Source organism: Schistocerca cancellata, chromosome 2 (genome assembly GCF_023864275.1).
Source record: "Schistocerca cancellata isolate TAMUIC-IGC-003103 chromosome 2, iqSchCanc2.1, whole genome shotgun sequence".
Classification (NCBI taxonomy): Eukaryota; Metazoa; Arthropoda; class Insecta; order Orthoptera; family Acrididae; genus Schistocerca; species Schistocerca cancellata.
In genome coordinates, this window is record NC_064627.1 from 1,151,667,961 (window position 1) to 1,151,680,508 (window position 12,548).

Here is a 12,548-nt window from a genome sequence, read left to right on the forward strand (position 1 = left end):
ACTCAAAAAGTACGTGTTAAGCAATACATTCCATAAATTTTGAGGACAGTGTAAATAAAATAAAATAGAGATTTGGTAAAAAATGAACACATACAAATAATAATGATAATAAAACAAATCAATTTAAATAACACCATGGCGCTATGTTTTTTCTCTAATTTTTTATTTTCTGTGAAAGCATACTGCCAAAGCTATACACTGCGTAATACCTTATCCTCTTTCTGAGCTCAAATATTACTCGTTATAGAGGGATGCTGACTCAGTTTTTCAGGCTAGGAAATGGGAAGCTGTGGTACACAGAATGGAAACCACACATCGTCCGTGCAGTTCCGACATCAGCTAGCAGTGTGTGTGTGTGTGTGTGTTATGAAAGAATTTTTGTATAGTGTGTGCAGTGATTGGGAGTGAAAACAGTGTGGTAATAGCCTTTTACATTATTGGATAACGTCTTTGTAAGAGAGTGTTGAACACTACCGTGAAACTGAATGACGTTGCACTGTTCTAAACGGACTGGCCTTATATTCGGGAGGGTGGGGACTTCAGTCTTCATTCAACCATTTAGTTTACATTTATGTACGTGGTGTCGCTAAATTAGTTCAGGAAAATGCCGGGATAGTTCCTGCTATAAGGCGACTGCTGACTGCCTGTCCCATTCTTGTCACACTAGACATTCAAGTATATAAATGCCTATATGTTCGAATAAGTTACTTTTGTTGGTTTTACATACATGTCCAATACCCTTACAAAAGCGATCTACAGATGGACAAAACTACTACTAATATTAATACTACAACTACTGCACAGCCAGCAGTTCCAACTAAGCTCCTCTCGATTAGGAATCCAGTAACTTAATGTCTCGTTCCGTGTTACTTTCTACACAATTAAACTATTGTAATTACAACACAAGCATATAAGAAAAAACTGTGTATGTTTAACTCCGAGAGCCTCATCGCAAATTTAATTTACACTCCTGGAAATTGAAATAAGAACACCGTGAATTCATTGTCCCAGGAAGGGGAAACTTTATTGACACATTCCTGGGGTCAGATACATCACATGATCACACTGACAGAACCACAGGCACATAGACACAGGCAACAGAGCATGCACAATGTCGGCACTAGTACAGTGTATATCCACCTTTCGCAGCAATGCAGGCTGCTATTCTCCCATGGAGACGATCGTAGAGATGCTGGATGTAGTCCTGTGGAACGGCTTGCCATGCCATTTCCACCTGGCGCCTCAGTTGGACCAGCGTTCGTGCTGGACGTGCAGACCGCGTGAGACGACGCTTCATCCAGTCCCAAACATGCTCAATGGGGGACAGATCCGGAGATCTTGCTGGCCAGGGTAGTTGACTTACACCTTCTAGAGCACGTTGGGTGGCACGGGATACATGCGGACGTGCATTGTCCTGTTGGAACAGCAAGTTCCCTTGCCGGTCTAGGAATGGTAGAACGATGGGTTCGATGACGGTTTGGATGTACCGTGCACTATTCAGTGTCCCCTCGACGATCACCAGTGGTGTACGGCCAGTGTAGGAGATCGCTCCCCACACCATGATGCCGGGTGTTGGCCCTGTGTGCCTCGGTCGTATGCAGTCCTGATTGTGGCGCTCACATGCACGGCGCCAAACACGCATACGACCATCATTGGCACCGAGGCAGAAGCGACTCTCATCGCTGAAGACGACACGTCTCCATTCGTCCCTCCATTCACGCCTGTCGCGACACCACTGGAGGCGGGCTGCACGATGTTGGGGCGTGAGCGGAAGACGGCCTAACGGTGTGCGGGACCGTAGCCCAGCTTCATGGAGACGGTTGCGAATGGTCCTCGCCGATACCCCAGGAGCAACAGTGTCCCTAATTCGCTGGGAAGTGGCGGTGCGGTCCCCTACGGCACTGCGTAGGATCCTACGGTCTTGGCGTGCATCCGTGCGTCGCTGCGGTCCGGTCCCAGATCGACGGGCACGTGCACCTTCCGCCGACCACTGGCGACAACATCGACGTACTGTGGAGACCTCACGCCCCACGTGTTGAGCAATTCGGCGGTACGTCCACCCGGCCTCCCGCATGCCCACTATACGCCCTCGCTCAAAGTCCGTCAACTGCACATACGGTTCACGTCCACGCTGTCGCGGCATGCTACCAGTGTTAAAGACTGCGATGGAGCTCCGTATGCCACGGCAAACTGGCTGACACTGACGGCGGCGGTGCACAAATGCTGCGCAGCTAGCGCCATTCGACGGCAAACACCGCGGTTCATGGTGTGTCCGCTGTGCCGTGCATGTGATCATTGCTTGTACAGCCCTCTCGCAGTGTCCGGAGCAAGTATGTTGGGTCTGACACACCGGTGTCAATGTGTTCTTTTTTCCATTTCCAGGAGTGTATTTAACGCGACTGAGTATTAAGGTACTAAGCAAGAATAACTACAGGCCAAACAGTTCAGCAAAAATGTTTTTAGCAGTATTAGAGACATTTTAATGGGGTAACATGACGAATGGATAGAGAGGAAAATAGTATATATACGCCTGTAGCTTACAAGTGCCACCGCCTATAACTTACGTACTGTGGTGGCGCAGTGGTAGCACAGTGGAATCGTATTTAGTTCAGTGATTCAGTTTCAGGTTTTCCGTGGGTTTTCTATTGCTACTTAACGCGAATGCCGGTATGATTCCTTTGAAAAGGTCGTGGCCGACTTCCTTCCCCAATCTGAGCATGTGCTCCTTCTATAATGACTTTGTTGGTGGCGGGCGTCAAAGCATAATCCTTCTTATAGGTTGACTCTTATGACAGAATATTGCAGCAGCCATCCACTTTTTACAGTGCTATTTATTTATTTAAACAGCGTCGTTACCGGTTTTGAACCGATAGGTTCGTCTTCAGACGGCTACTTCACGTTTTACATTACATTTCGTGTTTTGTGTCCCCACGTGACGGAGCTTCCTTTGGGGTGGTGATGCCCTACAACCAAAACAAGTTGTGAGACAACGTCTTTTTACTCGTAATTGTGCCTCACGACGATTTTAAGCGATGTAAACAAATTAATATTATTAACTGGAAGATGTTTCGGTTACTTACAATGAAGAATCCGCACCATTGGAACGTAATGGCGAGGATTCTTCAATGTAAGTAACCGAAACATCTTCCAGTTAATAATATTAATTTGTTTACATCGCTTAAAATCGTCGTGAGGCACAATTACGAGTAAAAAGACGTTGTCTCACATCTCGTTTTGGTTGCAGGGCATCACCACCCAAAGGAAGTTTCGTCAAGCGGGCAAACAAAACACGAAATGTAACGTAAAACGTGAACTAGCCGTTAAAGATAATATTTTTAACTGCTACGTTAGAAACTAAGTTACCCTCTTTTGGCTACTTGAGCGACTGAATTTTGTAGAAAACATAGAAGCAGGATTTTAGAGGTTATCCTTAGTTTTAGAACCTACTTTTCATTTATTTGCTGAAATATTGCCTCAACTAATTGCACTTCAGACTCATGTTAAATTATATAATTTCTTTTTGTGTTCGTGATCGACTGTGAATGTGCAACCAAATGCAGCTTTAGTGTCTATTTTGAAAGGTATATTTCTGCATCTTCGTATTCTGCCATTGTGCTTAAATTATATTTTTTGATGTAGAAATGATAATAATTTGTGGTTATTAGTAATTGTGGAGATGAAATGTGTTCAGATCTTCAGGGTTAAAGTCGTTTTGGAAGATATTTTCAGTGTTTGCTGTTGGGTTTTCAGAATTATCTCTCTCAGTCGTGTATCATAGCGTTAACTGAAATGTGAAATATATTCATAATGATTTGTGCAATTTTACTGACTCAGGTCAGATGTTTGTATTTAACATAGTTCAGGCTGACAGTAAGCCAAGTTGAGCTGCACTTTCGTTTGCAGTGGTCTTTTAGGATATGTAAACATATGAGTCATAGTCATGAAGTTGAAACTTCCTGGTCGATTAAAACTACATGTCAGACCAGGGCTCGAAGCTGGGAATTTGGCCCCGGTAATTCAGTGGGTAGAGTACTTGCTCGCAAAAGGCAAAGTTCAGCGGCTCGCGGTTCGGCCCGGCACACAGTTTAAATCTGATAGGAAGTTTCAAACCAGAGTGGAAATACATTCTGGGAAAGTCCCCTAGCCTGTGGCTAACCATGTATCGGAAACATACTTTCTTCCAGGAATGCTAGTCCTGCAAGGTGTCCAGATTATCTTCTGTGAAGTGTGGAAGGTAGGAGATGAGGTGCTGATAGGAGAAAAGCTTTGACATCGGGCTGTGAGTCTTACTTGGATAGCTCCATTGGTAGACCACGTGATGATGGCAAAGGTCCCAGGTTCGGGTCCCGGTCAGGAGTACAGTTTCAGTCACCCACGAAGTTCCAAATGAGCGCACACTGCGCTGCAGACTGAAAATTCATACTGGAGTCGCAAATTTGCAATTCTCACTTCGAAATAAAAGGACTGCAGGAATGTCCCTGAGTGCAACGGTAAAAGTAATTAACTAACTTTAGGTTTTCGAGATGATAACTGAAACTGTATGATTGCTCCCTCGAAGCACACGATGTAACTGGTCTGACAGACCGTTGTGGGCTACCTATTTGACGTTTACTGTGGCCATATTTAACTAAATGTGCCTGCCTAAGTGCAGATGGTTACTGTTGTAAATTTTGCAACAGTCAGCGTGCAAAGGTCTCTTGGATGTGGTTCCACTACAAAATTTAACGCCCATACAAAAAGATCATAGGCATTTTTAGACACCTATTGTGCAAATGGTTACGTCCTTCTTTGAATTTATGGAGGCTCTGCCGCTTAAAAAAAAGAAATAACTTTTTCATCTGGTTCCATTGTCTCAGAATCTTCGTACAAGAATGACTAGCGTCGACATTTGCCGTGAATTTATGCCTCTTAATTGTTAGATTATCGCTAACGTCCAAAACGTACGTCAGATGTCGGCCATGATCAAGCTGTGGCTGCAATTTTGACGTTGTTGTAGTCTGCATTGTCTGTCACTGCAGATAGAAATACAGAGTTGTTTGATGACGCCTTTTGAAAAGTTCAAACGTAAGCACCATTTTGTATCACTATATGACATGTACACTCTTTTGTTCTATGTCCAAAGCGATTCCCTGTCCTAACCCAGGCGCATATTGACCGGGAGAATAATGGCTGCCTGTATTTCTACGTAGAAGCCCTGATGTTGTTGTTGTGGTCTTCAGTCCTGAGACTGGTTTGATGCAGCTCTCCATGCTACTCTATCCTGTGCAAGCTGCTTCATCTCCCAGTACCTACTGCAACCTACATCCTTCTGAATCTGATTAGTGCATTCATCTCTTGGTCTCCCTCTACGATTATTACCCTCCACGCTGCCCTCCAGTATTAAATTGCTGATCCCTTAATGCCCCAGAACATGTCCTACCAACCGATTCGTTCTTCTAGTCAAGTTGTGCCACAAGCTCCTCTTCTCCCAATTCTATTCAATACCTCCTCATTAGTTACGTGATCTACCCATCTGATCTTCAACATTCTCATGTAGCACCACATTTCGAAAGCTTCTATTCTCTTCTTGTCCAAGCTATTTATCGTCCATGTTTCACTTCCATACATGGCTACCCTCCATACAAATACTTTCAGAAACGACTTCCTGACGCTTAAATCTATACTCGATGTTAACAAAATTTCTCTTCTTCAGAAACGCTTTCCTTGCCATTGCCAGTCTACATTTTATATCCTCTCTACTTCGACCTGCCGGCTCGTGTGGCCGAGCGGTTGTAGGCGCTTCAGTCTGGAACCACGCGACCGCTACGGTCGCAGGTTCGAATCCTGCCTCGGGCATGGATGTGTGTGATGTCCTGAGGTTAGTTAGGGTGAAGTAGGTCTAAGTTCTAGGGGACTGATGACCTCAGATGTTAAGTCCCATAGTGTTCATAGCCATTTGAATTTTACTTCGACCATCATTAGTTATTTTGCTCCCCAAACAGCAAAACTCATTTACTACTTTAAGCGTCTCATTTTGTAATCTAATCACCCGACTTAATTCGACTACATTCCATTATCCTTTTCTTACTTTTGTTGATGTTCATCTTATATCCTTCTTTTCAAGACACTATCCATTCCGTTCAACTGCTCTTCCACGTTCTTTGCTTTCTCTGACAGAATTGCAATCTCATCGGCGAACCTCACAGTTTATATTTCTTCTCCATGAATTTTAATACCTACTCCGAATTTTTCTTTTGTTTCCTTTACTGCTTGCTCAATATACAGATTGAATAACATCGGGGAGAGGCTACAACCCTGTCTTACTCCCTTCCCAACCACTGCTTCTCTTTCATGGCCCTCGACTCTTATAACTGCCATCTGGTTTCTGTACAAATTGTAAATAGCCTTTCGCTCCCTGTATTTTACACCTGCCACCTTCAGAATTTGAAAGAGAGTATGCCAGTCAACATTGTTGAAAGCTTTCTCTAAGTCTACAAATGCTAGAAACGTAGGTTTGCCTTTTCTTAATCTACCTTCTAAGAAAGTCGTTGGGTCAGTATTGCCTCACGTGTTCCAATATTTCTACGGAATCCAAACTGATCTTCCCCGAGGTCGGCTTCTAGCAGTTTTTCCATTCGTATGTAAAGAATTCGCGTTAGTATTTTGCAGCTGTGACTTATTAAACTGATAGTTCGGTAATTTTCACATCTGTCAACAGCTGCTTTCTTTGTGACTGGAATTATTATATTCTTCTTGAAGTCTGAGATGCCCTAATCTCTCACTATTCCCATGACCCATACACGAAATATACGATGGTGGCAGCAGAGTGGTCGCAAAGTCTTCCATAAATGCAGAATCTCTATTTAGGATTTCGGGAGAACTGTCGTCTTCCTTCCAAGGTTTTCCACCGCACTCGCATTACAAAGATCGACGGTTCAAATACGTGTGAGGCCACCGATATTTAGATTTTCTATGATTTCCCTAAAACGCTCAAGGTGAAGGCCAGGAAGGATTCCCTTAAAAGGGCACCGCCAATTTCTTCCTCATCCTTGAAACATTTCGTGGGTGTATGTGAAGTGGTAGTGTCCGTGTTCTTCGGAAGTGCGATACAACGTTCGTTCGGACATGCATGCAGGGCACTATAGCGACTACAGCCGTTATGAAATTCAGAAAATGGATTCGCATTTGCGAATATGGAGAGCCTTCAACTTTATAACAGAATGACGACAGTGAAAATTTCCACCCGACCGGGTCCCAACCCCCCCCCCCCCCCCCCCCCTCCCCAGACCTCTCTCCTATGCTTATAACAAGCGGTCCGCTAGCAGTTCTCTTTTATCTCATTTTGGTCGTTATTGTTCGTTGCATTTGTCCGGGGTGGGCGTCTCACGACACCTGTGCAGGCTCATCGTTGATCCGTTCACTCAGTTGTATTATTACAAAGAGCAGCTAACCCTGTGAGCGAACACGCTGAGCTACCGTGCCGGCGTCATAAGTGGGCTATCGAAGCACAACTCACAGCCACACCCAAACCTCCATATAACATCAAGCATGTGTCTACAACCTGCACTTGTACGTTCAAAATGTATGTATATTTCCCTACAGGGAAGACATGTGTGCATGTCCTAGCGAGCTTTCCACCGTATCTCGGGAGAACATAGGCTCTGCAATATCGAATTTGTTCATCGACACCGGGCTAGCGACTTTCAGTTACAATGTGTCCCCTGTACGGGAATATGCTCAGTTAACGTACGGGTACTGGTGCTAGACACGTGTTTCACGACGTACGGAAGCTCTGGACTGGTCGTAAGCCGTGCTCGGGTAGCCTTACGACGCCCACTCGCGATAATCCAGAATTCCCAGTTCGAGTCCCGGAACGGCACAAATTTTCACTCCTATCATCTCACTATACAGCTGATAGTTGTCTGTATCCACCAATTCGAATACATGTCATATATTCCGAGCGTGCACTTCCCCTCTTATGACCACGATGACGATGGGACGTTGAATTTTCCTTGCTTCCAAAGAGTCCCATTTAAGTTCGATAAGCATTTCTGTTACACATTCAAATAGGCTGTTGCGGTGCTAGCAGGGCGTATCTGAAGTCGTCCGATGTCTGTTGTCGCACCTATCCGATAAGAACTTCAAAAGCTGGGTCGAATCTCTACAGTTGATCGCACTAGCGTCCTTCATTTCCCAGAAACTCATCTTAATAAATCTAAATACACAGTTATCACATTCTCTAAGTACCTAAACGATGTTCCGTGTTGAAGACGTCTATCACTGTTTGGATACTGTTGCTTTCTTCCTCTTTGGTACTGCACTGTCACGCAGTAAACACCCAACAGTTCGTAGAAATCAACATCACTCATATATCAGTAATGTTAGGAAGATTCAAACGAATCTCTAGATATTCGTCGTGGAACTCATATTGATATTAACTTATGTACTCTATGCACAGTGTTTTATTTGCAATTTGTCTGCTTCATTAGAGTTGCCATACGGGACCTCGTCGGGAAACCCTGAGATGGATGCTTATAAGAGATGTAAAAGGTTTATGTAGTATAACTACTTTCTATTAGAACACAATTACATGGAACTTGTTGCAGCAAAAGCAGTTGGTACACCACACTTTTCAGGAGATTTCACATTTTTCAGCAAGTCAGTCTTCCCTTTATAGTGTTCATAAAACGCCGTGCAAGTGATCTTGTTGTTATAATGTGAGATTCATTTCACTGTCCCCAGCAGCAGTCGATTTATTTCATCAGTCCACTGGGCCGACATCAGCGAAAATACTCTTTCCACGTTGGCGACGTGTGCGGAAATAGGAAACGAATACTTGCATAATTTCAGCGGTCGGCATTTGAGTTCAGGATTTTCGGTTTCCTTAAGAAAGTAGGTCGTCTTTCTTTCACGCAGTGTTTAGACTTTTATTCTTCCGAGCCGCGCTTAGTGTCCAAATGGCTATTCAGGTACATTTTCACCTAAAATCTTCACTCCATTTTCAGTAAGGTTTATGATAGTGTTTTCAGTCATCACCCACTCTGCAGTTTCAGACAGCGTCATCCAACTAATGCTTGATATGTTTCAAAAGAAATACAGTAATCAATCCTATGGTGTGTACAGCCATTGACTCTTCCTCAAATTTCGAAGTCAAATAAATTATTTATTGGTTAAGGTTCTCATTCTTTAATTTGTTCAGATTCATTTTTGTTTGCATCCCAATAAAACTGGCAGTTTTCCTTCCATTCACATACCTTTGAGTGTCGACTAACATGTTGCGTATTTCAGTTATCGAGACTTCATTCTTCTCCACGCTTTTCATATATGCTTTCAAACACAGTTAAGTCTGACTGCACGAACATAAGTTAATTTCACTGATAGCACCACTGTACAAAATCTGAAATTATTTTAGGTGACCTGCTTCGGCGTCAAAGGCTTGTTTTAATGGAATCCAAAGCTTAAGGATTCTCTCAAGTGCGGGTATTTAAGACAGCCATCTTATTTTTAAGTGAGATAGAAGAGTCTGTCTTACCTCCACGAGTCACTGAGCTCAAAAAGCTACAGATATCACACATCTCTTCCGATCCGTACGTCCTTTCTTGAAAATAGACCACTCTTTTGTGAAATCATCCGAAAAGTGACACTTTCTCTGTACATCCTTAGGCATTTTCGTAAGCTCAAAAATGGTTCAAATGGCTCTGAGCACTATGGGACTTAACTTCTGAGGTCATCAGTCCCCTAGAACTTAGAACTACTTAAACCTAACTAACCTAAGGAGGACACACACATCCATGCCAGAGCCACTCGACCACCGCGACCGGCTTTTCGTAAGCGATGATTAGTTTGTTAGACGGTAATTAGTCGTCAATTACACTTTAGTCATCGAAGTACACGTCACTATTCACTTCACGCCATATGCACCCGAAGTAAACACTTCCGACATTACTAACTTGCACTCGTTGTTCGTATTACGTTTAGATATAATCATCTTATCAGATCGCTTTTGAAATGAGAACTGCCCGATTCTTCCTCGTGGCGTTGCTTAAATAGTTGCAGCTGGAGAACTATTTTCTCGAATCACGGCGCTGGGTCTAGAAGGTGCTGGCATTGTCGATACAGGATACGTAACACGTAAAGCCATCTGTGGGCGACCGTGTCAACATAAACTTGTTTTGTTGGCATAAATAAAACTAACTGAGGCTGCATTCACATTTTACGCTAACAGATGGTGTTACTCCAGTACCTGAGCTAAGCTTGTAGCCGCATTTTGCAAAAACGGGGCAAAATTGAGTCTGAAATTACAGTGAAATCCAGACCAATTGCTGCTTACAGGCGTCGATAAATATCAACGGGGACAGCTGAAAATGGTTGCCCCGACCGGGACTCGAATCAGGGATCTTCCGCTTACATTGCAGACACTCTATCCGCCTTTTTTTGTTATCTCTTTTTGTTCTTTATAGTTTGTTGCATTTGTTCGGGGTGGACGTCCCATGACACCTATTCAGGTTCATCGTTCATCTGTTCACTCAATTTTTTTTTACACAGAGCAGCTAAACCTCTGACCGAACGCCCTGAGCTACCGTGACGGCTAAACTGAGCCATCGAGGACACAGAGGCTATTGTGTGTGCAGGGGATTATCTCTGGCATGTCCGAAAGAACACATACCAAATGGTTCAAATGGCTCTGAGCACTATGCGACTTAACTGCTGAGGTCATCAGTCGCCTAGAACTTAGAACTAATTAAACCTAACTAACCTAAGGACATTACACAGATCCATGCCCGAGGCAGGATTCGAACCTGCGACCGTAGCGGTCGCTCGGCTCCAGACTGTATCGTCTAGAACCGCACGGCCACTCCGGCCGGCAAACACATTCCATTCGTGATGTATGCCCCGATCGGGAATCGAACCCGGGATGTCCTCGACGGCTCAGTTGGATAGAGCATTTGCCATATAAGCAGGAGATCCCGGGATCGAGTCACGGTCGGGGCACACATTTTAAACTGTCCCCGTTGATATTTATCGACGCTTGTAAGCAGCTAATGGTCTGGATTTGATTGTAATTTCATTCTTCGAGAGCTACAAGATCACCAATGGTATCTGTTCTTTCCGACATGTTCGAAAGAAGAGATGTATTCATTTAAGTTGGGTCTTGTCGGGACAAGAAGATCGATAAACGGTGACCGTCCCGACGTGACATGACGGACGACAACCCTATGCTAGGTGTGAAAACAAGTCGGGACTTATATATGGACGCCCACGCTGCTCCTTTGGCACTTCACATGAACGTACAGCCCGCTGCACGCTGTGTGTTCCATGCTGCAAGTTTGCGCCGCGCGTCGCTCTACGCGCGATTATAACCGTCCTGTGACGTCACGCCCTCCCCTCTCCGAGGCCCCCACCCCACCCCACCACACCAGGCGGCCGGCCGTAGGCGAGGCTCGATATATCAACAGACGCTGGAAACCGCACGTCGACTCTCATGCAGAGATAGTGAAGGTGAGTGTTCATTTCTATTCCATACTGCACTGTTAGTATTCGCTATTATTTGTGTTGTAGTAACTCGTAGTTTAAAGTGTGAGTTCTATGCTGTGAGTGTACTTCGTTGTCAAGGACATAGAACTGTAAACACTTGCCACTCTCTGCATTCTCTTGTACCATAGTTGGCTATTAGAAATAAGAACACAACAATTGAAACCAAGGATAGGAACAGTCCAAGATACGTTTACATCTTCCAGAATGAGATTTTCACTCTGCAGCTGAGTGTGCGCTGATATGAAACTTCCTGGCAGATTAAAACTGTGCCCGACCGAGACTCGAACTCTGGACCTTTGCCTTTCGCGGGAAAGTGCTCTACCAACTTTCTTTATCATGGCTTCAGGGTGTATGAGCATATTTGAAGATTTAACATCTAATCGCTAAACTCCAATGTATATTTGCGGCATGAATTTTAATTTTTAAATCTCAAAGATACACTGCTGCGAAGCATTAGTTTAAAATGAATTTGCTTTAATAGCGCTACGTACTGATTTCTTGTGGTTCCTTTTCTTCCAGATGTTTATGTCTCACATCCTTCATCCTTGAGAACAAGTAGAACACATTTGTTAAGGATTATAATTCAGTCTTTCAAGCAGACTACACACGTAACACTACATTAATTTTTTTTTCGAACATTACGGGTGTTTCTCGTGCCATCAGTCGTTATGCCTACCTTCCTTTCATTTTAATCATGATATTTCTTTCCTAAACTGTTTTGGAACTTTTTTTTCCCGAGTTGCAGGATTGTGCTACTTGAACCTTTATAAAGTTTTCAGATTTCCAGTCGCGTAAAAATGTCTAGTAAGCAAGACTTTTTAATGAATTTGCCTCCTTTTTCCAGTGGTTTCAGAAAAACATAATGAGAATTAGAAGTTCGCGAGGTCATCACCCTCAGCAAGCACAGAAATATTCGTTTTGTAAATAAAAACCGCCTTTTTAAGCTGCATTGTATTTTATTTCTCCCAGATGCGTTTCGCCTTTTACTTTAAGGCCCTTCAGTCCGACAGTTCTTCGCGTTTTTGGCTGCCATC

At 43.8% G+C, this 12,548-nt stretch overlaps 1 protein-coding gene across 1 annotated transcript in view; it reads left to right on the plus strand.

The window, feature by feature from the left end:
• The first annotated feature begins 11,404 nt into the window (after positions 1 to 11,404).
• The window catches only part of LOC126163193 (cytochrome P450 9e2-like), a 53,835-nt gene continuing 52,691 nt past the window's right edge, over positions 11,405 to 12,548 (plus strand). Inside the window, exon 1 of the mRNA XM_049920145.1 lies at positions 11,405 to 11,478. The gene's annotated coding sequence lies outside the window, so the exon portion shown is untranslated. The remainder of the gene's footprint in view (positions 11,479 to 12,548) is intronic.